We start from the raw sequence: 27,605 nt of genomic DNA, 5'->3' as shown, positions 1-27,605 counted from the left end.
ATGCATATCAATAAGTGTTATTTCTGTTCAGGGCCCATCTACCCTGTCCATGGCATGATGCTCATATTCAGTTATTGCAAGATATTCAGATCCTGTAAATCCAAATGTCCTAAGAACTTTTAAAAGAAGCATAATCCTCACAAGGCCAGGTGGACTAAAGCATTCAGGAAAGCAGTAAGTCAAGAGCTTACAGTGGATAATTCATTTGAATTTGAAAAATGTAGAAATTAACCTGTCAAATGCCAGTGAGAACTATGGAATAAAAGTATTGATGCAATGAAGAGAGTTGAAGAGATCAAACAGAAATGCCAAGCTAAATTTATAGTGAACAGATTGAAGAAAAATAGAGCTACAGAAAGTTCAGGACATTAAAGAAGTCAAGCAAAACTTCCATCTTATCTGAACCCCTCTTTCAGGCAAAGGAAAGAAGCTGGAATAAAAAAAAATAGTACAGCAGTTACAACAGGATGTAGACATGTGGACATGTTTCTTAAAAATCTTGCTCTCTGTAACCATTTCTTTTTTTTTTTTTTAAAGAGAGAGTGAGAGAGGGAGGGGGAGAGAGAGAGAGAGAGAGAGAGAGAGAGAGAGAGAGAGAGAGAGAGAGAGAGAATTTTAATATTTATTTTTTAGTTCTCGGCGGACACAACATCTTTGTTTGTATATGGTGCTGAGGATCGAACCCAGGCCGCACGCATGCCAGGCGAGCACGCTACCGCTTGAGCCACAGCCCCAGCCCTCTGTAACCATTTCTATATGTACATTTGAAAATCTCCTTTGGAAACTGAGAATTTAATTCTAAATTATTGATTTTTATATAAGGTCACTGAAGCAAAAGATGATTACAAATAATTTTCTCCTGCATTGCTATCTGCAAAGCATCAGATTATGGATATTAGATTGCACCTCACTGTAACACCTTCACTGATAGAAGTGCTTATGTAAATCATGAAAATTCTGTTTATAAATGCACAAGTGGATTGTGGGCAGAATAATGGCACTAGGCAGCATTTACGTAATAACCAATTACAAAAATTTATGGCTAGTGATATATAAAATAAAATGTTTTTGCAGTTAAAAAAAAGAAGATACAGGAGCTGGGGTTGTAGCTCAATGGTACAGTGCTTGCCTAGCATGTGTGAGGCATTAGGTTTGATTCTCAGCACTGCATATAAATAGATAAAATAAAGGTTCACTAACAACTAAAAAAATTTTTTTAAAAGATGCAATAATATAAATATTACATTAGGTTAAAGGCAAAGGGAATATTCTTATTATTTTTAGATGCTAAAGTATGGATATTAAATTAATATTAAAGAGATGATAAAAGACCATAGAAAGCCTCTATTTTATTAGTTAAGGTACTATATTATGAATATTACATTAGCATTAAAGGCCACAGTGCAGTTTTTATATTAGCTTGAGATGGTGTAGTATGAATATCATATTACTCCAAAAAGCTACCGGGAGTTATCATATTAATTTTGGATAATATAATTTGGATATTATATTAATGTTAAATGCAACAGGGCAGCTATTATGTTATTTTAGGTGCCATAGCATGGATATCACAGAAATATTAAAGGCCACAGAAAAGTTACTATGTTTATTTTAGATGCTCTTATAGAGCTATTAAGTTAATATAAAAGGTCACAAGGCAACTAAAGTATTAAATTTAGATGCTATGCTATGGATATTTTGTTACTATTAAAGGCCACAGGGTAGGTATTACATCAGTTTTTAGATGCTATATTTTGGAAATTATATTAGTAAAAAAGTGACAGGGCAGTGCAGTACTATAATTTACAGTACTTTAATTTATGTACAGTAGTATAATATTATATTAGTATTGATATCCACATGGCAGTTGTTTATTAGTTTTATATGCCATAAGATAGATATCCTGTTAGTATAAAGCCACATGGCAGCTATTATATTAATATTAGGTGGTACAATATGAATATCACAATAATACTAAAGGTCATAGAATATATAATAGTTATATATGCCATAGCATGGATAGTACACAGAACAGTTTTTATTAGTTTTAGATGTGGTTCTATGGATGTCACAATAACATTAAAGTCCACTGGCTGCTATTCTATTTTATTTGAGTGCTATATTATGAATGTCATATTAGTATTAATTGCCCCAGGGAAAGTATTATATTAGTTTCAGATGCTATAGTTTTGAGATCTCATTAGTATTAAAGGTCACAGGGCACCTATTTATTTAAACATCATGCTATGGGGGCTGGGATTGTGGCTCAGTAGTAGAACGCTTGCCTAGCACGTGCGAGGCCCTGGGTTCAATCCTCAGCACCACATAAAAATAAATAAATAAAATAAAGGTATTAGGTCCAACTACAACTAAAAAATAAATTTAAAAAAAAGATATCATGCTATGGATATTATAATAGTTTTAAAGACCACAGTGCGGGCTGGGGATGTGGCTCAAGCCGTAGCGCGCTCGCCTTGCATGCGTGCGGCCTGGGTTCGATCCTCAGCACCACATACCAACAAAGATGTTGTGTCCGCCGAGAACTAAAAAATAATAAATATTAAAAATTTTTCTCTCTCTCTCTCTCCTCTTTCACTCTCTCTTTAAAAAAAAAAAGACCACAGTGCAGCTATTGTATTAGTTTTAGATGCTGTATGCAGATATCATATTAGCATGAAAAGTGAAATTAAAGCAATTACATTAGTTCTGGAGGCCACACTATGGGTATTATATTAATGTTAGAGCTCACAGGATAGGTATTGTTAATATAATACAAAGGGGGCTGAGAAAGGAGGTGGTAGAGGAATATACAGGAGATTAGAACAGTTGGTGAAGGAAAACATGGGAGTTGAGAGGTGTTGAGTTGAGAGGCCTGTTTTATAGGCCACAGTATGGATATTGTATTAATAATAACAGGGCAGTTATATAAATTTTTGTTACTATAATATCTCCATCATATTAATATTAAAGATGTTATATCAGTATAAAAGACACAGGGCATTAATATATCAGTTTTCTTTTTGCTACTGTACGGATATTGTATTAGTATTAAATGTCATAAGGCAGCTATTCTATTTGTTTTAGATGCTATAGTATGGATATTATATTAAAATCAAAGGCCTCAAAGCACTATCACATTAGTTGTAGATTGTACAGTATGGACATTATAATCGTGTTTAAGGCTACAGGGCACAACTGCATTAGTTTTAGAATCTCTAATATGGGGAATATATTAATTATAATTACCAGAGTGCAGCTATTACATTAATTTTAGATACCACATTATGGATGTCGGATTAGTACTAAAGGAACAGAGCAACGACTATATCAGTTTTAGATAATATAAGATAGATATCATATTAGTTATAAAGGTCACTAGGCAGCTTTTGTTTGTCGGTTTGTTTAGAAGCTATAGTGTTGATATGAATATTAAAGGCCACAGGCAACTATTATATCAGTCTCAGATGCGCTAATGTGGATTCACATCAGTATTTAAGGTCATAGGGCACCTATTACATTAGTTTTAGATGCAGAAGTGTTACTAGTAAAGGCCACAGGGCTGCTATTGTATTAATTTTACATGCTATAGTATGACTATTATATTAGTGATGAAGTCCACAGTCAGCTGTTTCAGATGCAATAATATGGATATTATACTAATGTTCAGGGACACAGGATAGCTATTACATGAGTATTAGAAATTCACTATAAATATTATGTTAGAATTAAAGACCACAGGGAAGTTATCAGTTTTAGATACTAAACTACAGATTTTGATTATTAAAGCCACCGAGCATCTATTATATTAGTATTAGATAGTACAGTATGGAATTCATATTAGCATTAAAGGCCAGACTGTAGCTATTGTATTAGTTTTATACATTATAATATGGATATTATGTGGGTTAAAAGTGAAGCTTTATACTAGTGTTAGACACTATAGCATAGTTATTATTAAATTTACACTGAAGGCCACAGGGCAGTTACTGAATTAATGTAAGATAGTATGGATATTACATCAGTGATGAAGGCAAAACAAAGTTCAGCTGTTATTTTAGTTTTAGAAGCTATAGTATGATATCATAGTAATATTAAAGTCCATAGGACAGCTATTGTATTAGTATTAGATGATATACTAATAATGATATATTAATATTAAAAGCCACAGGGAATTAATATATCAGTTTCCAATTCTATCATATGGATGTCATGTTAGTTAAATGTCACAGGTCAGCTATTATGTTAGTGTTAGGTGCAATAATATGGTATTGTGGGCTGGGGATGTGGCTCAAGTGGTAGCACGCTCGCCTGGTATGCGTGCGGCCCGGGTTCGATCCTCAACATCATGTACAAACAAAGATGTTGTGTCTGCCGAAAACTAAAATAAATAAATAAGTAAATATTTTAAAATATATATATGGTATTGTATTAAAATTAAAGGCCACGGGGTACCTATTACATTAGTTTTAGAAAAAAATATATATATATATATATAATTTATTTATTTATTTTTTGGTACCAGGGGTACCTAACCACTGAGCAACATCCCCAGTTCTTTTTTATATTTTATTTAGAAATGGGGTCTTGCTGAGTTGCTAAGTGCCTCACTAAGTTGCTGTGGCTGGCTTGAACTCATGATTCTCCTGCCTCAGCCTTATGAGTTGCTGGGATTACAGGCATGCACCACTGCACTTGGCTAGAATCTATATTACTGATATTATATCAATTATAAATGCCACAGGGCAACCATTATATTAGTATTGGAAGCTATAATATAAATATCATGTCAGTATTAAAGGGCACAGGGCACATATTATATTAGTTTTATTATTAAAGGCCACAAGACAAATATTATATCAGTTTGAGATGCTATATTTTGGCTATTATATTAATATAAATGGCCACAGGGCAGCTATTCTTTTAGTTTTAGATGCTATAGAATGGATATTATATTAGTAATAAAGGATACATGGAAGCTATTACACTAGTTTTAGAGTACACAGTAGGGATATCATATTAATATTAAAGACCACATTATATTAGTTTTAAATGTGCAGTATGAATATCATCATGTTAGTATTAAATACCTCAGTACCGCTTTGATACCAATTTTCAATTTATGGTCTATAAATCATATTAATATTGAAGGCCACAGCTATTATCACATATCCATGCTCTAAAATAAATATCATATTAGTAATAAAGGCCACAAGGGCTACTCTGATATTTTAGAGGTCACAGTATAAATATTATAAACTATTATATTAGGATTTGAGGCCAGAGTATGGATATTACATAAATATCAAAGGCCACAGGGGAGATATTTTATTAATTTTAGGTGCTATAATATGGATATCAGATTAATATTAAAAGCCAAAAGTCAGTTATTATATCAGTTTAAGATGTGTTGGTCTGATTTTACATTAATAATAAAGGTCACAAGGCAATTATCACATTACTTTTAGATGCTATAGTATGAATATTATAATAATATTAAAGGCCACAGGGTAGCTATTATATTAATTTTAGGTTGCATAGCATAAATATCTTATTAGTATTAGAGATCACAAGCCAAATATTATTTTAATTTTAGATGCTAACATTTGGATATCATATTAGAATTAAACAGCCTCAGGGCCATTGTGATTTCAGTTTTGAAGGCCACAATACTGATATTATATTAATATTTAAGCTGCAGAGCAATTGCTATACTATGTGTGTATGGTACAGTACAGATATCCTATTAGTGCTACAGGCCAGCGACACAGCTTCCCAGCTGCCAAGCCATGCAGCTGGCACACTGGTCTCTGTTGAGAAGCAGCAGCCAAGCAGCAGAGCAAAGCAGAGGAGCAACAACCTGGGCAGACTGGAGCACAGGTGCCAAGCATGGGCCACAGCCTCAAAGAGTCTGCCAAGCTGGCATTGGGAGCCTGAGGTGGGGTGGATCACTGCCACAAGCAGGCCATCGCTGAGGGCCACAGCCGCCCTCAACAGGCCATGGTGCACTGACCTGTCATTCCAGAGGAGCAGGGAGATAAAGGAAGTAGGGCAAACCTGAATGGAATTCAGGGCTAACAAATAGTGTTAGTGCATTTCCAAACCTTAATTAGCATAATGTTTGGACCAACAGCATTGGTACTTTTTTCAAATGCTGATTAGCATAAGTTTGGACCCATAGTGTGGACCCAAGTGCTGTATAAACCTAGACTGGCACAATCAGATGGCAACCCTTTTTAGGGCTCCTCTTGCACTGCTCACACTACAGGAGTCCTGTTTCTATGCTCATGTGAATAAATCCTGCTCTCACACTCACGCATCCTGGTCTGTGATTTCATTCTTCAAATTCACAAGACAAGAACCCAGAAAGAAGAAGAAACTGACAGTGAGCTGCTGGGGTCTGCTGTGTCACTGGAGGGCATGGCCACCATTGAGAGCTGCAACACTTCTCAGCTTCAGAAGGCTGCAGCTTGTGCAGACCCCTCTGCCAGTAGAAGCAAGAAACAAGGCAGTAATTATATTAGTTTTAGATGCAATCGTGTGGATACTATATTAAATGCTACAGTGCAGCTATTATATTAATTTTAGATGCTATATTATGGATATCACATTAGCAATAAATGCTACATAGCCACTATTATATTAGTTTAACAGTTTATAGTATTAATATTACATTGATGTTAAGTGCCACAGAACAGCTATAACATTAGCTTTAGAGCTACAGTATGGATATCATATTAGTGTTAAAGGCCTCAAGGAATCTCTTATATTAGTATTGATGCTAAAATATGGATCTCATTTTAGTAATAAAGGCCATAGGACACATATTACATTACTTTAATGTGCTTTAATATGTATATTACATTATATTAAATAATGCAGGGCAAATTTTATATTAGTTTTAGTATAGAATGCATATTACACTAACATTAAAGGCCACGGAGCATATATTATATGTTTAAGGTGATATATGTTAAAGGTGATATAACTAGTAATAAAGGCCACAGTGCAATTATCATATTAACTTGAGATGCTATAGTATAGATATCATTTTACTACAAAAGGCCATAGGACAGTTATTATATTAGTTTTGAATGATAATAGCTACAAAGCCACTATTATATTAATATTAGATACTATCATATGGATATCATGATAGTATTAAAGACTCAGGAAGCATTATATTAGGTTTAGATGCCATAATACAAATATTACATGCATATAAATGGCCACAGCACAACTATTATATTTAGATATGAGTATCAAAGGTCACAGGACAACTGTCATGTCAGTTTTATAAGCTATACTACATATATTAGCAGTAAAAGCCACAGGGCAGATGCTGCACTTTGTATATTTCATTAGTAAAGAAGGCACAGGAAAGCTATTGTGTTAGTTTTAGATACTAAAGTATGGATATTACATTAATATTAAAGACCAAGGGGAAGTTCTTTTGTTATATTTAGGTGGTATAGTAAGGACATCATGTTAGTATTAAAGGCTACAGGGCAGCCATTATATTTATTTTAGATGCTAAATATGGATATTACATTAACATTAAAGGCCATAGGGCAGCTTATATATTACTTTTAGATTATATAACATGAAATATTATATTCATATTAAAGGCCATAGGACAGCTAATATGCTAGTCTCAGATGCTACAGTAAGGACAGCCCATCCATTACAGGTAAAAGTGCAGCTATTATTTGCTTCTAATGTTCTAGTAGAATATCACAGTAATATTAAAGTCCATAGGAGAAGTATGATGTTAGCTTTACATATCATATTGTGGACATCATATCAGTATTAATTGACACAGGGCAAGTATTATATTAGTTTCAGATGCTATATTATTGAAATCTCATTAGTATTAAAGGCTACAGCATGCTTTTTTAAAAAAAAATATTTATTTATTTATTTTGGTATCAGGGATTGGGCATGGGGTGGTTAACCACTAAGTCACATTCCCAGCCCTTTTTATTATTTTTTAATATGTATTTTTTAGTTGTAGGTGGATATAATACCTCTATTTTATTTTTATGTGGTGCTGAGGATCAAACCCAGTTCCTTACATGTGCCAGGTGAGCATGCTACCACTGAGCCTCAGCCCCAGCCCTTTATTTTTATTTTAAGTCAGGGTCTTGCTAAGTTGCTTAGGGCCTTGCTAAGTTGTTGAGTCTGGCTTTTAGTTTGTGATGCTCCTGCCTTATCCTCCCAAGTCACTGAGATGACAATTGTGTGTCTCTGCACCCAACTATTTATTTAATTTGAGATGTCATGCTATGAATACTATAATATTTTAAAGGCAACAGGAAAGCTATTGTATTATTTTAGATACTATATTACAGACATCATATTATCATGAAAGGCAATATTTAAGCTATTACTAGTTTCAGAGGCCACACTACATTACAAAAATGTTAAAGGCCACAGGATATGTATTACTTTTCCAGGCTACACTACTGATATTATTAATAATAAAGGAAACAGGGCTGTTATTGTATTAATTTTCATTGCTACAATATCAATATAATATTAACATTTAAGGACACAGGGCAGTAGTATATCTGTATTATATTCTGTATTAATGATGTTATATTAACAGTAAAAGATGAAGGGCACTAATATATTGATTTTCAATGCTTTTGTACAGATATCATGTTAATATTAAAGGTCAGGTATTATATTACTTTTAGGTGCTATAGTATGGATATTATATGGAAATTAAAGGTCAAAGAGTACCTATAATGTTAATTTTAAAATCTATAATGCTGATACTATATTAATCATAAACATCACAGAGCAGCTATAATATTAGTATGGGATGCTATAGCATAAATATTTTATTAAAATTAAATGCCACAGAGAACATATTATATTAGTTTTAGATGCTATCACAGGATATTATATTAATATTAAAGGGCAGAGGGAAGCTATAGGATGGATATAATATCAGTATTGGAATGCCACAGGACAAGCTTTTTATTAATTTCAAGGGCCATGGTTTTTTAATATTTATTTTTTTAGTTTTAGGTGGACACAACATCTTTACTTTATTTTTATATGGTGCTGAGGATTAAACCCAATGCCTCATGCATACAAGACAAGCGCTCTACCACTTGAGCCACAACCCCAGCCCAGGGTGGGACCATAGTTTTTATATTAAATTTATGTTAAAGGCCACAGCATAGGGGCTGGGGTTCTGGCTCAGTGGTAGAGTACTTGCCTGGTGTGCATGAGGGAGTGGGTTCAATCCTCAGTTCCACATAAAAATAAATAAATAAAATAAAGGTATTGAGTCCATCTATAACTTAAGAAAATATTTTAAAAAGGCCATTGGGCAGTATTAGATTTAGATGATAAATTATGGATATTATGTTAATATTAAAGGTCACAGGCACTTATTGTATTTACTTTATTTTAAATGCTATACTATAGATATCATTAGTATTAAAGACCACAGGGCAGATATTATAAAATTTTAGGTACCAGAATTTATAATATGTCAGTATTGAAGGCCACAGGAAGCTATTATATTAGAGTCCATAGTATGGATATTATGTTAGTATGAAAGGCCACAGTGCCAATATAATATCAGTTTTTGATGCTGTATTATGGATTTTATATTACAATTAAAGGCCACAGGGCAACTATTATATCAATTTTAGAGGCTGTAGTATAGACATCACATTTGAATTAAAGAGCACAGGTCAGCAATTATATTAGCATTAGGTGCTATAGTATGGACATCATTTTAGTAATAGAGGCAAAGGTACAAGTACATTAATATTAAGACACAGGAGAGCTATTATATTAGATGAGACAGTATGTATGTTACATACTAGTATGAAAGACTACCAGACAGCTATTATGTTAGATTGGGATGTTTTGCTATGGATATCATATTACTGTAAAAGACCAAAAAGCAGTTATTATATTAGTATTAGATGTTATATTGTGCATCTAATTATTATGTCCAAATTATATTAGTATTAGAGACCAAAGGTCAGCTATTACATTTGTTTTAGATGTACTTTGGATATAATATCAATATGAAAGACCACAAGACTGCTAATATCTTAGTATAAGATGGTATACTATGGGTGTTACATTGCTATTAAAGGTTTCAGGGCAACTACTATATGTTTTAGGTGCTTGAGTATGAAAATTACATAAGTATTAAAGGCCACAGCTTAGGTATTACATTATTTTTAGATGCAACAGTATCGATATTATGGGGAGCCACTCCAAATGCCCACACCTTTAAGTCTGATGCACCATGGGGATCTGAAAGATCACTGTAGTCTAGCGCAATAGTGCCATGTGACTCAGGCGTTTCCCTCACTGGGATAATAAGGTGTGGCCCTGGAAGTGGCCCTAGCAGTAGGCAGCACCCAGAGGGGTTGGGCTACACTCTCCTGTTCCCTTGTAATCCTACTCCTTGCCTCATTTGAAGAGTTCCTTCCCAATAAAAGGGTTCAGCATGTGCTCCTATCCCTCTCCCTCCCTCCTTCCCTCCTCCCTCCCCTCTCTCTCTCTCTCTCTCTCTCTCTCTCTCTCCCCCTCCCTCCCTCTCTCCCTTCCTCCCTCCCTCTTTCTCTTTACACAGACCTCTAAGGTCAGAGAAGTCATCACAGGACCCCCCAAAAAGATCTTTCTCTGTCTCTGTGTGATTATTTCATGCCAGCCCAGTTCACCTGGAGTGACCCTGAGTGTTTAGTCATGAAACATGACAGTAAAGGGTGAAGGCAGAATGATCTATGACATAATGGATCAGAATCCACTGACTGCGATAAACTCATGTTTATCTTAGTACAAACACAGATGGTTCCACATAAACATAATTATAATTAGGGGGTATAGATTAGAGCACACACACACTTATTTGCATTGTCTTTTGTGAGGGTAAAGATGTCATGGGCACATTTAGCTACCAGATGAAAGTTTTAATACCACTCTAATACAAGGAGCCAGAGCTCTATGAAGAAGTGGCTGATACTAGGACCAAGATAGTAAATATATGAGTCAGGATAATCTTTAAGTATTAGAAGGAAAGAACTTTAGAACAAAACCAGAAAACACGTTAAAGGACAACAGGAGATAATGGAAAGAGCTCCTGAAAGAAAGAACTCCAATGGCTAAAGCAGAAATGGATTGAGCAACAAGACACTATAGAATTAGATAACAAAGAGCAGCTCAAAGTAACTATCCAATGTCCACACTTGTACAAATAAAAGAATGAATACATAAACATTTGGGGTCAAATAGAAACCTCTAGTGTAGAAAAATTCCAGATAACTGAGGCAGACACGGTCATCAAGGAGGGAGCTAACTCCTTGCTCCTTAAGTGTGGGCTCTGCCTAGTGAGTTCCTCCAAAAGAACACAGACAATGTGGACATGCAGAGAACAGTAACTTCACAGTGAGAAACCTGAAAGGTGCTACCAGGGGTGAAGGCAAAATGAGCCTTCAGCCAGGTGAGCACAGTCAGTACTAACATGACAATTTACCTCGAGGGCCTGAGATGACAGAGCAGCTCTCTACCTGTTACCTGCCTCCCCAAGACTCACAGCCCCAGGCTAAGTAAGAGAAAAACCAGGAAACCTGAAAGGCACTGCCTCAGCCAGGTGAGCACAGTCAGTACTAACATGACATTCACCTTGAGGGCCTGACAGTACAGGCCTCCACCTGTGTGACCTGCTTCCCCCAGACCCATAGCCCCAGTCTAAATATGAGAAAAAAAAAACAAGTAAACCCCAAAGAAGAATAATCTATAAAATACCTGACAGGTCCTCCTCACAGTGTAGAGGTCATTGGAACAAGAAAGGTCAGAGAAACTGTCACCCCCAAAGGAGTCTATGGATACATGATGACTGGATGTCATTTGGGGTCCTGGATGGGGTCCTGGAACAGGATGAGGGAGAACAGAGAATACAAAGGAAACCGAACTTCAGTTAATTATAGCACACCAGTATCTGCTCTCCATGATAAATGGTCTAAGATATTGACACATCTGAGACGGTGCACACAAATCATACATAACAAAGGAAAAACCAGGTCGAGGCTACCTGAGAAATCTCTGAACTTTCTTTGCAATTTCTGTATAAAGATAAAACTACTCATATAAAACCTTAAACAGGCTATTTTTTCAGAAACCCTGCTTACTAGTTATTTATACAGTTAATTATTGGTTATGTAAACTCTTAGCTATTCTATATTTATTATGAACACAAACTTTCTTATGACAGAAAAATCAAGTAATTCAAGCTAATATTTAATTCAAGATAAGTGCCTCTTTCATATGTTCTATGTTGAAGTAAAAACACACATGTAAACTTTTTATGCTGTTATGAGGTCCTGGGTTTGCCTTCTAAAAACTTCATCACTTTAGACGAGAGGAAAAACGACATTTTAGAGACTCTATTTCAACTCTTATCTGAACTATCTCAAAAGCATGGCTTTGTAAAAATATATGAGTCAGGATATGTTCCAATAGCAAATTGACTCACTTTGACTTTGGATCACTTATCCCAAAGAATTCTTGCCTTGATTTTGTTTCTAGGCATATTCTTTAGCAGTAATAGAATTAAAATATTTGCCCTGGACAAATAGTCAAAGAAAAGAAAAAGGTAACAGAATTGGTGACCATGACGAGTGATGCCTTCTGGGCGAAAGAGTGTAAAAGGACACCAGCATCCACATTCTCCGTGGTGCTCTGCAGGAAGTGGTGAGCTGAGAGAAAGACAAATGGCCGTCAGTCCAGGAGTTGACCTTAGATGCTGCTGTGTTGTGAGAAAACACTCTAACTTTTAGAAATCACAAAGAATTACTGGATGCCCAAACTCTTGAATGGTTCCAAATTCAGTAGCACTTCTACATATTTCATTATCCCTCTAGCTAGTCATGAAGCTAATGATAACTACAGGATCTATGGAGCTGGCAATGCAGCTCAGTGGAAGAGCACTTGCCCAGCATACAGGAGGCCATGGGTTCAACCCCCAGCACCACAGAAGGGAAAAAAAAAGAATTTGTGTCTTATTCATGTAATCAAATAGAAAATGAGTAATCACTGCTCCTAGGAAAATATGCTGGACCTGAAACACAACTTGGACTCTCAGAATCAAAATGCTCTCCTTACAGTGCATTGCGTAAGTAGGCTATCATGAACAGCAGTGTCACATCATAGAGCATGTTCATGCTAAGCATAAAACAACAAAAAGGTTTTACTGCTGAGAAGAAAAATGAACATGATATATCTTAGGAAATTATTAACACATAGGAAATATGTGATACTGACATCAAAATCCTCCAGCTATTTGGGAGGCTGAGGCAAGAGGATCATAAATTTGAGCCTACCTGGGCAATATAGCAAGACCCTGTATCAAACAAAATTTTAAAAGGGCTGGGGTGTACGTAGCTAAGTGTTTGCTGAGCACATACAAGGCTCTGAGTTCAATCCCCAGTGGGAAAATATTCTCCAGGCCAGACAACCAACCATAGCAGAAGCAGAACAGAGAGAAATCATTATGTCAACCTCCCAAAAAAGATTAAACTAAACCTGCACTTTGTCCAGCTCACAAGACTAACATGTCTAACCTCTGTTTCTACTAATTCAAGTATGATAAGCTTTCAAATATAATAAAAAGTGGGCTGGGGACATAGCTCAAATGGTAGAGTGCTCGCCTTGCATGCATAAGGCCCTGGATTCAATCCCCAGCACCCCCCCCACACACACACACACACACATACACATGCACAAAGTGTATATACTTTTCTAATGAATCCAATAGATATAAGATATACTGAACTCTACTCTAAAAGCCACCTTATAAGCACATAGGGGGTGCCAACATTAAGATAAAATGTCATTATGGACTTCACATGAAATAACCCTCAATACTAACAAATTCACAATCTCAAAAGAAGAAATTCAAGTTTCTGAACTCAAAATTACAATGGTATATGTTTAAGTGATACTTTGAACAGATGCAAAACACTAATAGAGGTCTCTAACAAGAATTCCTGGTAATATATAAGGCATCATGCTCATCAGAAAGCCCAATCCCTTGCTTGCAAGAAATAAGAGAACTAACTTTCTATGAATGTAGAACATTAATAAGACATAGGTATGTGCTTTCCAAAATGATAAGTACAAAAGAAAATGTCTGTCTAAAAAAGTTTATTTTTAGTAAACGTATCTGAATTATAAAAAGCAGCTACTGATTTTCTTGCACATTGTAATGATTTGAGTTAAGTTTCATCTACAGCAGTTTAAATATCATGCAAGACAATAGTTAACATCAAAATGTACTCCTACAATAATTTCATACAAATCTGGAACAGGTATACTGTGACATATGTGTATATGTGTAAATACATGATTTTTTAAAACATATCTCTGGACACCTCTGATGCTTGAGTCCTGTCAAAGACATCTGTATGTGTGGGTGGTACTGGGATGGAATCCCAGGGTCTCTAGCATGCTAGGCAAGTGCTCTTCCACCAGGCTGCACACCCAGGCCCCAAAGACATCTTAATAAGCAGAAATTAATTAAAATCATTTAAGATTATCATGAGAATTTTCAAACAAGACAATTCTCTCAATCAAAAATAAAGCAAGCTAAAAGTATATTTTTAAAATATTGCTGATGAAAAACAGCAGAAGTTCACAAGATTAAGAATTCTGTAGAAAACTAGAAAAATAAGAAATTAAAAATTGAATAGGAGAAACCTACTACACAGAATTGGCAACCTAGAGGACATGGGGCATTTCCTAGTAAATACAGACATTGCAAAGTAACTCTAAAATAAGAAAACTAAATCAAACTACTTTTCCAACAAGGGATTAATATCCAGGATATATAAAGAACTCAAAACACTAATGACAGAAAAATGAATAGCTCAATCAAAAATGGGGGAAGGAATTAAATAGACATTTCTCAAAAGAAGAAATACAAATGGCTAACAAATACATGGTATAAAAAAAGTGCAACATTCCTGGCAATCAGAGAAATGCAAATCAAAACTACATTAAGGTTTCATCTCCAGTTAGAATAACAAACATCAAGAATATGAAAAATAACAAACTTTGGCAAGGATGTGGAGAAAGGTACATATTTTGGTGGGACTGCAGGCTAGTACAACCATTCTGAAAAACAACATGGAGATTCCTCAAGAAAAAAAAACTAGAAATAAATCCATCATACGATCCAGCTGTCCCACTCCCTGGTATTTATCCAAAAGAACAATAATCACCATGATATAAAGGCATATCAATGTTTAAAGGAACACAATTCACAATTCACAGTAGCCAAGCTATGGAACAGGTGTTCATCAACAGACGAACAGATAAAGAAAACATGGTATATACGCACAACAGTGTTTTACTTATCCATAAAGAAGAATGAAGTTACAGCATCTGCTGGTAACTGCATGAAACAACATGCTAAGTGAAATAAGCCAGATTCAGAAAACCAGGGTCAAATGCTTTATCTTATATGCAGAAACTAGAGCTAAATAAAGGAATAAAAAAAAGGGGGTGATCCCATGAAGATGGAAGGCAGGTCAATGGAATAGAATGAGATATAGAGTGAGAGAGCAGGAATGGAAAAAGGGGAGGAACTGCAGAATGAAATTGACCAAATGATGTATATACATATATAAATACACCACAGTGAATCCCACCTTGATGTTTATCTATAAACCACCAATTTGACAAAACAATGAATCAATAGAAGGAAGACCAGTAGAGGACAGGGAGGAGGGGGAGCGAAGAAGGAAGAAAAAGTAGAAGTGCTGGGGTGAAATGGATCAAATCATATTCCATGCATGTCTGCATACGTCAAAATGGACCCCACTAGTATGTATAACTAAAATGCACTAATAAAAACATTTTCAAAAGAGGGAAAATACACATAAACTGACAATTAACCTGGAACCTTCTCAACCAAAAAAAAAAAAAAGTGTGGTTTAGTTTAGTTTAGTTCTATGAAAGCCCTGGAATAAATTTTTAATAAATACATTGGTTAGAAATATCAAAACTTAAATGTACTTTTCCATTTTTCAATATTTTTTCTACTACTTTAACATTGTAAGAAAAATAACAATTAAAACAACAAGGAAAGCAAGTAATGGAGCGCACTGGGGCCCCATGCCCCCTGGGCTCAGGATCCTCCCTCAGTGTTCCTCCTTCATCCCTGCCAGGTTCCACCCAGGGTCACTGTGTTAAGATGATGCGGGTCACAGCCTCAGGAGGAGCACAGTTACACAGCCTGTGAAATCGTGACGGAGAGAGCAGGGCTCTCAGCCAGGCTCAGGCCCAGGATGGGGCTTGTTCCTCACCCTCCTACTTTCCCCTCACCCTCCCTACTTTCCCCTCACCTGCTGCCAGTCCTTCCAGAAGATTCTGAGGCTGCTCCAAGGAGAAGGGAACCCCAGGCGTCCCCGAGTCAGACAACTCTCTCTGGCTGCTCTGAGGAGGGGGTTCCAGACATCCCTAAGAACATGACCCAGAGTTGGGGTTGTGGCTCAGTGGTAGGGTGCTTGCCTAGCAAGTGTGAGGCCCTGGGTTTGAGGTGCTGAGGAGCACAACATAAAAATAAAAAAAAATAAATATAAATATATGTATCCATCCACAGTTAAAAAAAAATGACCAACAGTGTCCCCAACTCAGGTGTCTCCCTGATGCTGCACTGAGAGTCCATAGAAACTTGACCCAAAAGAGTCCCTAAACCAGGCATTCCCTCAAGCTGCCCTGAGGATAAGAGCACTCCAGGCATCCCTAGAACGTGGCGCATGGTATCCCCAAGCCAGGCATCTCCCTCAGGCAGCTCTGAGGAGAAGGGAGCTCCCGGCCTCCCTAGAGACATGACCCAAGAGGGTCCCCACGCCAGGTGTCTCCCTCAGGCAGCTCTGAGGAGAAGGGAGCTCCCGGCCTCCCTAGAGACAGGACCCAAGAGGGTCCCCACGCCAGGTGTCTCCCTCAGGCAGCTCTGAGGAGAAGGGAGCTCCCGGCCTCCCTAGAGACATGACCCAAGAGGGTCCCCACGCCAGGTGTCTCCCTCAGGCAGCTCTGAGGAGAAGGGAGCTCCCGGCCTCCCTAGAGACAGGACCCAAGAGGGTCCCCACGCCAGGTGTCTCCCTCAGGCAGCTCTGAGAAGGGAGCTCCAGGCGTCCCTAGAGACATGACCCACGAGGGTCCCCACGCCAGGTGTCTCCCTCAGGCAGCTCTGAGGAGAAGGGAGCTCCCGGCCTCCCTAGAGACATGACCCAAGAGGGTCCCCACGCCAGGTGTCTCCCTCAGGCAGCTCTGAGGAGAAGGGAGCTCCCGGCCTCCCTAGAGACAGGACCCATGAGGGTCCTCACGCCAGGTGTCTCCCTCAGGCAGCTCTGAGGAGAAGGGAGCTCCCGGCCTCCCTAGAGACAGGACCCATGAGGGTCCCCAAGCCAGGTGTCTCCCTCAGGCAGCTCTGAGAAGGGAGCTCCAGGCGTCCCTAGAGACAGGACCCAAAGGGTCCCCAAGTCATGCGTACCCTCAGGCAGCTGAAGAGACAGGAGCTCCAGGCATCCCCAGAGTCATGACCCATGAAGTTATCCAAGTCAGAAGTCTCCCTCAGGCTGCTCTGAGCAGAAGGGAGTCTAGAGACATGACCCCAGAGGTCTCAAGCCAGGTGCCTCCCTCAGAGAGCTCAAGGCCACTCCAGAGACATGATTCATGAGATTCTCCAAGCAAGGCATCTGCCTGAGGCTGCTCTGAGGAGAAGGGAGCTCCAGGCCTGCCCAGAGACATGACCCACGAGGGTCCCCACGCCAGGTGTCTCCCTCAGTCTGCCCTGAGAAGGGAGCTCCAGGCCTCCCTAGAGACAGGACCCACGAGGGTCCCCACGCCAGGTGTCTCCCTCAGGCAGCTCTGAGAAGGGAGCTCCCGGCGTCCCTAGAGACAGGACCCACGAGGGTCCCCACGCCAGGTGTCGCCCTCAGTCTGCCCTGAGAAGGGAGCTCCAGGCGTCCCTAGAGACAGGACCCACGAGGGTCCCCACGCCAGGTGTCTCCCTCAGGCAGCTCTGAGAAGGGAGCTCCCGGCCTCCCTAGAGACAGGACCCACGAGGGTCCCCACGCCAGGTGTCTCCCTCAGGCAGCTCTGAGGAGAAGGGAGTTCCAGGCCTCCCTAGAGACAGGACCCATGAGGGTCCCCAAGCCAGGTGTCTCCCTCAGGCAGCTCTGAGGAGAAGGGAGTTCCAGGCCTCCCTAGAGACAGCACCCGTGAGGGTCCCCACGCCAGGTGTCTCCCTCAGGCAGCTCTGAGGAGAAGGGAGCTCCCGGCCTCCCTAGAGACAGGACCCACGAGGGTCCCCACGCCAGGTGTCTCCCTCAGGCAGCTCTGAGGAGAAGGGAGTTCCAGGCCTCCCTAGAGACAGCACCCGTGAGGGTCCCCACGCCAGGTGTCTCCCTCAGGCAGCTCTGAGGAGAAGGGAGCTCCCGGCCTCCCTAGAGACAGGACCCATGAGGGTCCCCACGCCAGGTGTCTCCCTCAGGCAGCTCTGAGGAGAAGGGAGCTCCCGGCCTCCCTAGAGACAGGACCCACGAGGGTCCCCACGCCAGGTGTCTCCCTCAGGCAGCTCTGAGGAGAAGGGAGTTCCAGGCCTCCCTAGAGACAGGACCCATGAGGGTCCCCAAGCCAGGTGTCTCCCTCAGGCAGCTCTGAGGAGAAGGGAGTTCCAGGCCTCCCTAGAGACAGCACCCGTGAGGGTCCCCACGCCAGGTGTCTCCCTCAGGCAGCTCTGAGGAGAAGGGAGTTCCAGGCCTCCCTAGAGACAGGACCCATGAGGGTCCCCACGCCAGGTGTCTCCCTCAGGCAGCTCTGAGAAGGGAGCTCCCGGCCTCCCTAGAGACATGACCCCAAAGGGTCCCCAAGTCATGCGTACCCTCAGGCAGCTGAAGAGACAGGAGCTCCAGGCATCCCCAGAGTCATGACCCATGAAGTTATCCAAGTCAGAAGTCTCCCTCAGGCTGCTCTGAGCAGAAGGGAGTCTAGAGACATGACCCCAGAGGTCTCAAGCCAGGTGCCTCCCTCAGAGAGCTCAAGGCCACTCCAGAGACATGATTCATGAGATTCTCCAAGCAAGGCATCTGCCTGAGGCTGCTCTGAGGAGAAGGGAGCTCCAGGTCTGCCCAGAGACATGACCCACGAGGGTCCCCACGCCAGGTGTCTCCCTCAGGCAGCTCTGAGAAGGGAGCTCCAGGCCTGCCCAGAGACATGACCCACGAGGGTCCCCACGCCAGGTGTCTCCCTCAGTCTGCCCTGAGAAGGGAGCTCCCGGCGTCCCTAGAGACAGGACCCACGAGGGTCCCCACGCCAGGTGTCGCCCTCAGTCTGCCCTGAGAAGGGAGCTCCAGGCGTCCCTAGAGACAGGACCCACGAGGGTCCCCACGCCAGGTGTCGCCCTCAGTCTGCCCTGAGAAGGGAGCTCCAGGCGTCCCTAGAGACAGGACCCACGAGGGTCCCCACGCCAGGTGTCTCCCTCAGGCAGCTCTGAGAAGGGAGCTCCCGGCCTCCCTAGAGACAGGACCCACGAGGGTCCCCACGCCAGGTGTCTCCCTCAGGCAGCTCTGAGGAGAAGGGAGTTCCAGGCCTCCCTAGAGACAGCACCCGTGAGGGTCCCCACGCCAGGTGTCTCCCTCAGGCAGCTCTGAGGAGAAGGGAGTTCCAGGCCTCCCTAGAGACAGGACCCATGAGGGTCCCCACGCCAGGTGTCTCCCTCAGGCAGCTCTGAGGAGAAGGGAGTTCCAGGCCTCCCTAGAGACAGCACCCGTGAGGGTCCCCACGCCAGGTGTCTCCCTCAGGCAGCTCTGAGGAGAAGGGAGTTCCAGGCCTCCCTAGAGACAGCACCCGTGAGGGTCCCCACGCCAGGTGTCTCCCTCAGGCAGCTCTGAGGAGAAGGGAGCTCCCGGCCTCCCTAGAGACAGGACCCATGAGGGTCCCCACGCCAGGTGTCTCCCTCAGGCAGCTCTGAGAAGGGAGCTCCAGGCGTCCCTAGAGACATGACCCATGAGGGTCCCCAAGACAGGTGTCTCCCTCAGGCAGCTCTGAGGAGAAGGGAGCTCCCGGCCTCCCTAGAGACAGGACCCAAGAGGGTCCCCACGCCAGGTGTCTCCCTCAGGCAGCTCTGAGAAGGGAGCTCCAGGCGTCCCTAGAGACATGACCCATGAGGGTCCCCACGCCAGGTGTCGCCCTCAGGCAGCTCTGAGGAGAAGGGAGCTCCCGGCCTCCCTAGAGACAGGACCCATGAGGGTCCCCAAGCCAGGTGTCTCCCTCAGGCAGCTCTGAGAAGGGAGCTCCAGGCGTCCCTAGAGACATGACCCACGAGGGTCCCCACGCCAGGTGTCTCCCTCAGGCAGCTCTGAGGAGAAGGGAGCTCCCGGCCTCCCTAGAGACAGGACCCATGAGGGTCCCCACGCCAGGTGTCTCCCTCAGGCAGCTCTGAGGAGAAGGGAGCTCCCGGCCTCCCTAGAGACAGGACCCATGAGGGTCCCCAAGCCAGGTGTCTCCCTCAGGCAGCTCTGAGGAGAAGGGAGCTCCCGGCCTCCCTAGAGACAGGACCCATGAGGGTCCCCACGCCAGGTGTCTCCCTCAGGCAGCTCTGAGGAGAAGGGAGCTCCCGGCCTCCCTAGAGACAGGACCCGTGAGGGTCCCCACGCCAGGTGTCTCCCTCAGGCAGCTCTGAGGAGAAGGGAGCTCCAGGCGTCCCTAGAGACATGACCCATGAGGGTCCCCACGCCAGGTGTCTCCCTCAGGCAGCTCTGAGGAGAAGGGAGCTCCCGGCCTCCCTAGAGACATGACCCACGAGGGTCCCCACGCCAGGTGTCTCCCTCAGGCAGCTCTGAGGAGAAGGGAGCTCCCGGCCTCCCTAGAGACAGGACCCGTGAGGGTCCCCACGCCAGGTGTCGCCCTCAGGCAGCTCTGAGGAGAAGGGAGCTCCAGGCGTCCCTAGAGACAGGACCCAGGAGAGTCACCAAGCCAGGTGTCCCCTCAGGCTGCTCTGATAACGCAGCTCTGCCCCTCCCTGCGGGTGATGCACAGTGTCCTGCAGCCAACCTCTCCCCAGGGTCCTGAGAAGAAAGCTCATGTCCACACCCTGAAGGAGGCGGGACTGTAAGGAAGATGGCGTCACAAGGCCCCGCCCCTTCTGGCCACGCCCAGCAGAGGAGGCTGCGCAAAGCTCAGAGGTGGTGCTACTCCTGACTTCCTTCTGGGTGCGTCTCAGCCCTTCTTCCTCCACCTTCAGCTGTTACTGAATAAAATCTGCTCCCACGCTGTAACTAGGTTTGGCTGTGTTACCTGTGGCATTATGGAGTGGAATCTCAGGAGAGGAGAAAAGGGAGTCCAGGATACCCTGTCCCTGCACCCCTGCCCTGCCCTCTGCCAGGCCAAGTGCTGCAGCAGCCAGAGGCCAGGCAAGCAGATGGGGCAGACATACAGTAGCTGCGGGGAGCCCCTGCACACTTTACTCATGTGACCAGCAGCAGAAGGCCAGAAACAGGCCACTACAGAGATCTCTGGGAAGTGTGGTCTTCGAGACAGAGTGACTTAGCCAGAGACTGCCTCATTTTAGGATCATGGGTTTTAAGAAAAGCAGTTAAGGCTGGGCGCAGTGGTGCCTGTAGTCCCAGTGGCTCTGGAGGATGAGGCAGGAAGATCAGAAGTTCAAGGCCAGCCTCAGCAATTTAGTAAGACCCTAAGAAACTTAGCAAGACCCTGTCTCAAAATAAAAAATAAAATAAAAAGAGCTGGGATGTATCCCTCTCCTCGGTCTATACCCAAAGGACTTAAAAACAGCATACTACAGGGACACAGCCACATCAGTGTTTATAACATCACATTCACAGTAGCTAAACTGTGGAACCAACCTAGATGCCCTTCAGTAGATTAATGGCTTAAAAATGTGGCATATATACACAATAGAATATTACTTAGCAATAAAAGAGAATAAAATCATGGCATTTGCAGGTAAATGGATGCAGTTGGAGAAGATAATGCTAAGTGAAGTTAGCCAATACCAAAAAACAAATGGCAAATGTTTTCTTTGATGTAAGGTGACTGACTCATAATGGGGTAGGGAGAGGGAGCATGGGAAGAATAGACAAATTCTAGATAGGACAGAGGAGTGGGAAGGGAGGGGCAGGGTTTAGCAATGATGGTGGAATGTGATGGATATCATTATCCAAAGTACATGTATGAAGACATGAATTGGTGCAAACATACTTTACATATAAACAGAGATATGAAAAATTGTGTTCTATATGTGTAATAAGAATTGGGATGCATTCTGCTGTCATGTATTTAAAAAATAAAAGCAATTAAAAAAAATAAAGATAAAAAAAGGAAAAAAAGAGCTGGGGATGTGTCTCAGTAAGTACCCTTGTGTTCAATCCCTGGTGCAAAAAAAAAAAAAAAAGTGAAATCCCAGCCTATGGTTGCCACTGTCAAGTTGAGGAGAACCTAACTGCCTGAGGCTGGCCAAAACCTGTGGTGGCCTCTGAGAGCTGCCAGCCTCACCCCGCTGCCCTGGGGCATTCTAGATAATTCAGATAATTCTTTCTAGATAATTAAGCTCTCACCTTGGATGCCTCTGGAGCTGCAGGCTAACATTCAATCAGAATTCCCAGGGATTCTGGACTGTGTAATCTGGTGTCCTGGTCATGCAGGACCCTGGGGGCTGGGTGCCACAAGCTGGCCCAGGCACCCTGGGGGACTCAGTGTAGTCTCACATTCTGCCATGCAGCGCTCACCCCAGGAGCCTATGGAGGCTGGGCGATGCCGTCCAGCATTCTGCCCACAAGACTCTCAATGTATGGCCCAGAGGGGCTGCAGGACACATGCTGCCCTGGTCCCCCAGGAGACTATCCCTACTGCCATCGTGACTGTGGCCCCTGAGACTTGCCAGAGGCCCCACCCCCACTGTGAACAGACTCACACAGCAAACCTCAGCATCGTCAGATTTCCTCTAAAACATTGTAGTCATAATGGAAAGAACTCTTTAATACAATTGAAAATAATCATGAAAATTTCTTAATATCAAATTCCCAATTAATATACAGATTTCTCCAGGTATTTCAACTAAATTTTATAGTTAGACAAAAGCAAATCAGGTTCAAATTAGGAGGATTCATTGCATTTGACGAATATGTCCTAAGTCTTCCTTTTTGGGTCACCTACTTAATGACAAAAGTAATTAATTTATGCGATAGGATCTCCCAAGTCTGTATTTTGCTTGTTTGTTTTGTTTTCTCTTGCAGTGCCTGGAATTGATCCCAGGTCCTCACCGGTGCTAGGCACCACTCCACCTAATCCCACCCACAAGGTTCTTCTTGTAACAGACACAAACACAATATTCATACTTAAACTAACTTTGAGTTTTAACACATCAACTTCTCAATAATTCTAAAATACTTTAACACTATGAGAAAATGAATCATTAAAACATGAATAAAAGCAAGCAATGAGGTGCACAGTAACACTTCCCCTCAGGCCCCAGTGAGACTCCAGGTGCTGAGCCCTCCCTGTACCATCTAGAAATAGCCACAGAAGAGATGTGGCCTGCATGCAGATTCTCCATGTGGAGTCTCCCAGGATCTACAGACCACACACGCACCCTAAGGTATGGTAAATAAGCATACAACAACACTGGGCATGGTGGCACACGCCTGTAATCCCAGCGACTCGAGAGGCTGAGGCAGGAGGATCACAAGTCCAAAGCCAGCCTCAGCAATGGCAAGGCACTAAGCAACTCAGTGAGACCCCTTCTCTAAATAAAATACAAAATAGGGATGGGGATGTGTCTCAGTGGTCGAATGCCCCGAGTTCCATTGCTGGTACAAAAGGAGGAGGAGGAGGAGGAGGAGGAGGAGGAGGAGGAGGAGGAGGAGGAGGAGGAGAAAACACATAAGTAAGAGCAGACTAAAAGAATAAAAGGACAGTCATGCACTGCATAACCATATTCTGGTTAATGATAGACGACAAATGATGGTGGTTTCACAAGACCCTACGCTGGGAAGCGCCTATGCCTTTTGATGTCATAGCTGTCACAGCAGCTTTGTGAGGATGCTGGTGTGAACAACCCTATAGCGCTTCCAGTCATGTGAAAGCAGTCATGCACTCCACCACATTCACATAAAGATAAAAATCACTCAATGGGGCCTCTCTCTGAACACATCACTATCAAGTGACACATGATGGTAGTTCACAAAATTGTAGCATTGTCAGGACTGCTCTAAAATGTGAAAATGCTGATGTCTGACCAAGACAGAAGTGGTCCCAAATGCTCTTTCACACTGGTCACATTTAAAGGGTCTCTCTCCAGTGTGAATTCTCTGGCTGAGTAAGGTGAGTACTCTGGCTGAAAGCTTTCCCACATTTGTCACATTCATAGGGTTTTTCTCCAGAGTGGACTCTCTGGTGCTTAGTAAGGGATGAGTTTCCAGAGAAGCCCTGGCCACATTCGCTGCACATGTCGGGCTTTTCCCCAGTGTGAATTCTTGGGTGTTGTATAAAGGCTGAGTGGGAAGTGAATACTCTTCCACATCCATGACACTCATAGGGCTTCTCCCCATGTGAGTCGTCTGGTGTGGAGCTGGGTGTGTGCTCCGTCTGAATGCTTTCCCACAGTCATGACATTTATGGGGCTTCTCTCCACTATGGGTGGAGAGACGTCTGTGAAGGCCTTCCCATAGTCAGAACCATCACAGGGCTTCTTTCCAAGGTGAACTCTGATGCGGAGTAAAGGGTGAGTACTCACTGAGGGCTTTTCACATTTTCTGCATTTGTAAGGTGTGTGATCTCTGATGTTGAATGGGAGATGAATTTCCAGTGAACGCTTTTCCACAACATTACGTCCACAAGGTTTCTCTCCATTATGAGTTCTCTAGTGTTCAGTGAGAGATGAACTCTGGTTGAAGGCCTTTCCACCATCGTCACATCTATAAGATTTCTCTCCAGTGTGAATTCTCTGATGATGAATAAAGTTTTAATGGTCACTGAAATTTTTTCCACATTGACTACACGTATAAGTTTTCTTTCTAAAATGTCTTTGCCCTTTATTGGAGATAAATTTCATTTGATACCTTTTTCAAATTGGCCAAATATATATGGTTTCTCACTTGAATTAATAATACACTGTGGAATAAGTATAGATCTTAGATCAAAACTTCTCTCAAATTCATTCAAATCATGTCTCTCCAAAAGGTATTTCTTCAAGGGCATAAGATGCACAGACAACAGTCATGGCTGTGTTCCATCCAAAAGATGGTGTATGGCCATCAAACCTGGAACTTTATATCATCTTCATGAAGTAATATTGTTTTTTTCTTCAACCATTTAAAAATGTGAAACCATTCTTAACTCAGAGGCCATACAAAAACAAAAGGAAGGCCAGATTTGACCCCTGCTCTGTTTCTCTCTCCATGGACGATGCCATGTTGTCTCAGTCAAGGAAGCTGTACAATTCAATATCAAGTATCTTCTCCTTGTGTGTGCCTTTTTCAAGGGCCATTTCTTGGTCTTATACATTTCCATATAAACTTTAGAAATGGTTTGCTGATTTATTCCCAAAAAAAGGCATTCTAGAATTGTAATGCGGAAGCTGCTGCTGGAAGAGGAATTGGGGGGGAAGCAAGATCTGCTTGGAAGTGGATGTTCAACGGGGTTCCATTGTCTCCCCAAAACCTGTAAAAATGTAAAACTCACCAGACCTTTGGGGGTGAGTCCATTTTGAAGGCTTAAAGAACAGAGGCACCCAGGGCACCTAAGCTGTGTGCAGGGCACTGAAGTCACTGTCCACTCTGCTGCTGGCAGGTGACAGCCCCAAAGTGGGTGGGAATATTCCTGTTCTTGGACTTCCCAAGTCATAGTGCTGGGCTTAGCCTCCCCACCCTGTAGCCCAGAGGCCAAGGCTGATCCTAGGAATGTGGGGCTCTGCACCCGCTCTCTCCCCACAAGATCAGGTAAGTTGAGCCCTGAGCCCCCCCCCCCCCGCTCCAAAGCAGTTAGGGACACCACTGGTCCCTGCTGGGGCCAGTTGTCACTCTGCTCTCTAAATGGCAAGTCTTCAGCCTCACTCCCACCCAGGGAACAGCTTCTCCTCAGGCAGCGGCTCTAGTCTGGGGCTGGCTATCCACTAACATTGGGGTTCTCCTGTGTAACCTCTGACCCACCCAGTGGCCTCCCACACCTAGGGCCTCAGAAGCAACACAGCCCTCCACATTAAGCAGATTCTGAAAGGATCATTTGACTCGAAACACACAGCTGGGCTGAAGGAAATTATGTGGTAGTTTCTCTGTGTAAGCGCTGGGTGGCAGCAAAGTCAAAAGCAACACTCAGAATCTCAGCACAGCCTCCCTTGTGGGACACAAATCAACTTTGAGATCAGTTTGGTTTGGGTTAGTTTCTCCAAGGGTGTGCTCCTCCAGGAAAGGCTTCAAACTACAGTGGGAAGCTTTGTGAAGCGCTCTGAGAGTGGAAACGAGACCCAGACGACCAGGGGTGTGAATAGGCCCAGGATCTCAGTCAAGTTACCTCATGTCCCCCAGCTAGTGTTTCCTGAGAAGTGGGCTCCTGGTCCCTAACAAGCCGGAGTGGGACAAGCATAGCACTCCCAGTGCATCCTGATGATTGCCCTGAACTCCTTCTTTGTCCACCTGCATTGTGGCAGCACGCAGAGACCTGCAGGAGCTCCTACTTAGGAGCTTGGAGCTCTGGGTGCAGTGGGCAGAGGAACGGGCATCTGGAATGTATGGTGAAAGTGGCACCATCAGGAAATCAAGACGGGATTGAGGTTTGTGAGAAAGAGCCCAGTTGAGCATGGTGCTACTAGGACAAGAAGATGGGGTCCACTTTGGACGTAACGCACATGAGATGCCACTGGGTCCGTATGGAGACTGCCAGGTAAGGAGTTCCAAACTGTTGGTGGAGAAACAGCTTCAAGTGTTGGGGAGACTGCTCAAGGAGGCGAGCCCAGGGCACCCTGACTGAAGGTACCAGGTGGGAACTGAGGGCACCTCAAGAAGGAGCATTCAAGGAAAAGGAGACTCTGAGACCCTGCAGAAGAAGCATCTGGGGCTAATGCTGAGCCATCAGCTCAAAGCCCCAGAACTGTGGCCTTCCACCCTCTTCTCTGCCCCACTGGCCTGCATCTCTGCCCCATGCACAGGCAGCAGTGATGGCCATCAGCCTCCAAAGATGATGCAGGGAAGCAGACCCCTTCACAGCCAGGCCTGGGTCTTGGTTTGTCTCCTCTCCCTCCTCCCCCTCCTCCTTTTCCTCCCTCTCCCCCTCCTGCAGGTTGGGTTCCTGGCTGCCTCCTCCAACTGCCCAAACAGGACAGGCAGGAAAAACTGGCTGGTTCTGGGAAGCAGTTTCGGGCCTTGGGAAATTCACTGGCCACACATCAGGGCCTTCTCTCTGGGGGGAGAGTTTCAGGAGATTAACCCCACTGACTCTGACAGCCTTGGTCTGAGGTGGAGACAGCTGGGGCAGCTCCCTCCAAAGCCCCTACTGCTCTGCTATGGTGGAAAGGCTCAGATCTGCACCATCTAGGAAGAGAGGTTTGTTCT

At 43.0% G+C, this 27,605-nt stretch overlaps 1 pseudogene across 1 annotated transcript; it reads left to right on the top strand.

Moving 5' to 3' along the window:
- On the top strand, positions 1 to 26,826 carry LOC308636387 (putative ribosome biogenesis protein RLP24; annotated as a pseudogene). Its single transcript has 2 exons — positions 1 to 485; positions 26,705 to 26,826. The product of its transcript is annotated as a putative ribosome biogenesis protein RLP24 (transcript).
- The last annotated feature ends 779 nt before the right edge of the window (positions 26,827 to 27,605 follow it).

The sequence above is a fragment of the Spermophilus citellus genome (genome assembly GCF_964194105.1).
Source record: "Spermophilus citellus genome assembly, chromosome: 17".
NCBI lineage: Eukaryota > Metazoa > Chordata > Mammalia > Rodentia > Sciuridae > Spermophilus > Spermophilus citellus.
The sequence above is the reverse complement of the archived record's forward strand: the minus strand, read 5'-3'. Positions and strand labels throughout refer to the sequence as shown.